The sequence below is a fragment of the Epinephelus moara genome, chromosome 12 (genome assembly GCF_006386435.1).
Source record: "Epinephelus moara isolate mb chromosome 12, YSFRI_EMoa_1.0, whole genome shotgun sequence".
In the NCBI taxonomy this organism is placed as follows: domain Eukaryota; kingdom Metazoa; phylum Chordata; class Actinopteri; order Perciformes; family Serranidae; genus Epinephelus; species Epinephelus moara.
The window spans coordinates 6,008,552-6,013,131 of NC_065517.1; positions in this window are offsets into that span (position 1 = coordinate 6,008,552).

Below are 4,580 nucleotides of genomic sequence, written 5' to 3' on the forward strand. Positions count from 1 at the left end.
GGGGGGGGGGGTTTGCTGAGTTGAGTGTAAATGGTTTCGATCTTCGACTGAAAAAATGCCAGAAAGGAGTTGCATTTGTCAGTTGTGATGGAGAAGAGGGGGTTGTTGCAGGGTTTGAGGAGTTTATTGACGGTGGAAAAGAGAGTCTTGGGGTTATTGGAGCCAGAGTGAATGAGTTGTGAGTAGTAGTTGGACCGGACAGCAGTGAGGGCGTCTTTGTAGTTTGAAAGGTGGTCTGTATAGGCATGGAGATGGACTGTGAGACCGTGAAGTCTTTCAAGCTGGCGCTTACGGGTTTTCATGTGACGGAGTTCAGGAGTGTACCAGGGAGATGAGTGAGTGAATGAGACAGTTTTGGTTTTTAAGGGAGCCAGTTTTTCGAGGCAGAGGGACAGTGTGTTGTTATAGTGGGTGACCAGGTCAGACGGGTTTGGGGTCAGCGGGGTGGTGGATGCAGACAGTGTATTTGCCAGTGAGTCAGAGAAAGCTGAGGGGGAGATGGACTTGATATTTGTGAAGGATATGTTGCATGTGAGTTTTGGGGGAGGGAGTGGGGTCTTGAAGTCCGCAGTGATGGCCAGGTGATCCGAGATGTGGAGGTTGGTACTGGAGAGTTGGTGGAGGGTGAGACCGGCGGAGCAGACTAGGTCCAGGATTTTGCCGCGACAGTGGGTGGGGAAGTTGACATGCTGGGTGAAGTGAAGGCAGTGGAGCAGTTCCAGGAGGTCTATTGCACTTTTACAGTTTGGATCATCAATGTGGATATTGAAGTCCCCAAGCAGGATAATTGAGGGGGATACGGTGGATAGCTGGGTGAGGAATTCGGCGAGGTCTGAAAGGAAGGAGTTGTTAGGTTTGGGAGGACGGTAGATGATGGTGATGACCAGGGAAGTGGGACCAGACAGTTTGAGGGAAACATGGTTTAAGGACTGAGCAGGAGGTATGGAGACTGTAGATATTTTAAAGTATTTCCTGTAGATGGCAGCAACATCACCACCCCGTCCGTCTGGATGGGGTTTGTCGGTGTAGGTGTAGTCAGTCGGTGTGGTCTGGTTTAAGGAGAAGTAATCCAGGGGTTTGTGCCAGGTTTCGGTGCGGCAGGGGAAGTCCAGTTTATTGTCAGCGATGAATTCATGTAGAATGGCACTTTTGTTGGCCAGTGAGTGGGTGTTGAGTAGAGCCAGTTTCAGGTGTTGTTGGGTTTGAGTAGCACAGGGGGTGTCAGGAAAGCAGAAGATGGAGCATAACTTTTTGTTATTCACAGTCTTAGTGCGGTGAGGGCGGGGTGGTCTGTGCTTTATGATGGACTGTATGGGGAATGTCTCAGGTGGGAGGGTTAATGATAGATATGGTCGGACGGGGACGCTGGTGAGCGGGGCTGTGCTCTGTGCTGCTGTTTGCACGGGGAGAGGAAGTGTGTCAGTGGAGGGGCGTGTGATGTGAATAGTCATGCACGTGGCGCGTGATGTACAGCATGCTGAATATTTGGCTGCCAGCGTGCGGCTTCCCAGGGTGGTAGGGTGAATGCCATCGTGTTTGAAGAAAGAGGGACGGTTCCAGAAAAGATTGAAATTGTCCACTAAGTTGAAGCCTCGGGCGTAGCAGGCAGGCATGAGCCAGGTATTCAGCAGGAGCAGTCTGGAGAAGCGCGCGTCCCCGCGACCGAGTGTGGGAATGGGACCAGAGATAAAAACGGACTTTCCACAAGTGCGTAGGAGGTCCAGGAGGGAGGTGAAAGCACTTTTGGTCAGCTCAGAGGCACCCCGAGCCAGGTCGTTGGTCCTTACGTGCACCACGATGCGGGTAATGGAGGATGGGAGTGACTGCAGCAGCCCAGGGAGTTTTCCCAGGATTACCGGGACTGTGGCTCCAGGGAAACAACAGGTGGTGGCATTGAAGAAGCGGATATTCCTTGGTGGAGTCTCCGATGATCAGGGTGGTTGGAGGGAAGAGCGGGCGAGGAAAGGTTTTTGTACTACAATCTGTTATGTGTCTGAAACGGTACCTAATATGTCGCCGACAAGAAATAGCTAGTGCTAGCTAGCCATAGCTAGCCAACGTTAACGTTAAAAAGTTGATCATGCTAATAAAATAATGTAATGTACAATTTTTCATGTTACGCCCCACCCTTAGGCGGCCCTATGGGGCTAACAAAACTCCAAAAACTGACCCAGCAATAACCACATAAACACCTTTAAAACATTCAAATCCATGGGATTTATTAGAATTAAAACAGGCAAACAAGACAACAAAAACCCCATGGTGAGAGGCAGCAGGACCAGCAGTCCCCACACCAGAGCCTCTCCCCTTTGCTGCTGGCACAGGAGCTCTTAACGACCTCCTCCATGCCAGGTGCAATGCACCTCATTAACTAATGCAGCACACCTGGGCAGATCTACAATGGAGGGAAAAGGAACAGCAGCACAGAACACACACAGCCATAACATTCAGCATAGCGAAATTAGGCATGCAGTCTTTAGCTAGCCGGCTCTGACAGTGTGCCTGATCTCATGCTTTTATCATCAAAAGCACAATCCATGTACATATCTGCTGTACTGAAATCAGCTTTCCATTTCATTCACAGTGTATCTAGATGAGGAGATGCGAGCATTCCTCGATGTGGAGAAAACCAAACCCCTATTGGATCCACTCTATCAGTCCCCCCAGGGGTTATACTTTTTGGATAAAGCCCAGACTATAAGGGTACTCCATCTGCTGCTAGGTAAGTTTTTTTCAAGGACTTGTATTGAAATTACAGTGGAACCTGCTTAAAGTGGTCACTGTTGAAGTGATCCTCTGTTTATAGTGATCAAAAAGCTTGGGACACAATCATTCCTATACAAATGCCTGAATTTGGCTATAGTAGTCATCCATTTATAATCAAAAAGGGACAGAATCATCCATCTAATTTGATCTGGACAGACATGATCGCTATGAAAGGATCCCACAGTATTGTCAGCATATTGTTGCCAATTATTAAAGTTAAAATCTGTGCAGTTATATCTAATTGCATGCTGTTCTTGACATAGACAGTTACATTTTATTCTTGATTAAGGAGCGGATGGCAGTCAGCTGGAGGCAGAAAGCATGTGTGTGGAGGGAGAGGGACCATCCAGCTCCAGCACCACAACCCCATTGTCAGGCTCCAACAGTGCAGCACTCTCAGGCCCCAGCAGTTCCTCAGAGTCAGGGCAGGAGACAGTTTTCTCAGTGGAACAGACACGGTTTCTCATCGAGCTGATGAGGCATGTAATAGATAAGATAAGTTCATACAGTGGAACCAGCATGTCGTGATCACGGTTAGTGATCCTCCATGTATAGTGATCAAAAAACTTAAGTCAGAATCAGGGCCATGGTGGCCTTCACAATCCAGTCGATGTTGTCTGGCTTCACTCCAATGACCCAGTGATAAATCCTCCACTGGGCAGCGAGGATCCCGAAGGCATTTTCTACCACTCTGCGGGCTCTGGAGAGGCGGTAGTTAAAAATCCTCTCAGACCTGGAGAGGTTTCTTCCAGGGTAGGGCCGGAGCAAATTCCTCCTTGTAATAAAAGAAGAACAACACAGACCCATTTAACAACAATGACACCATTTAGCAAAACTAGACAAATGATCAAAGACAACTATGTAAAAACACAATAAAAACTACAAGTCAATTTTATATGTAAAAACACAATAAAAACTACAAGTCAATTTTAAAGATAAAAAAGGTTAACACAGTGCCACAACAAAATAAAAAATATTTTTATAATTCAAAACAATTCTTGTTTTTAGGAATTACTTTTAAAATGGTGAGTATTCCTATTGTGAAAGCATGTTCTAATTTGAGAATTTTGTGTGTGAAATAATTAGATAAACGATTATACATAGCCTCATCTGCCACAAAAGTGTGAGGCATGGGGGAGATCCAGAGTGCCCTCCCGCAGAGCACGTCCAAAAGAGGATGCAGCGAAGATGCCCCCATCACACGTCCAAAAGAGGATGCAGCGAAGATGCCCCCATCACTGCTGCGACCAAAAGCCCCCACATCCACCACCCTGAAGCGGTAGCTAGCATCTACAAGGATGATGGAGTAGGTGCCCTTGTAATTAAAAAATTGCGAGCCAGAGTTTGCTGGTGCCTGGATGACAACATGTTTGCCATCCAAGGCTCCCAAGCAGTTGGGGAAGTTCCACCTCTCCCTGAAGCCCTGGGCTATTTCCCTCCAATCAGCAGCCTTCGGGACAGGAAGGAACTCCTCCATCAGGCTCTCCCAAATCACCTGGCAGACCTCTGGGACGATGCCTGCCACCGTAGAGATCCCCACGCGGTAACTGGAGGCAATGGTGGTGTAGGAGTCTCCAGTTGCCAGTGTATGTGTATATATATGTATATGTGTGTGTGTGTGTGTATATACATATATATATATATATATATATATATGCATCATCATGTGCATCATATAACTTTTACTTATTGGTAACCTTATTAAAACATACCACCATAGCAGTTAACTCTTTTTACACAATTTTTGAATGAAACAAATATATATAAAATCCTGCTTTTTCACATTGTTTGAATGAAAATAGAAATATAAAAGT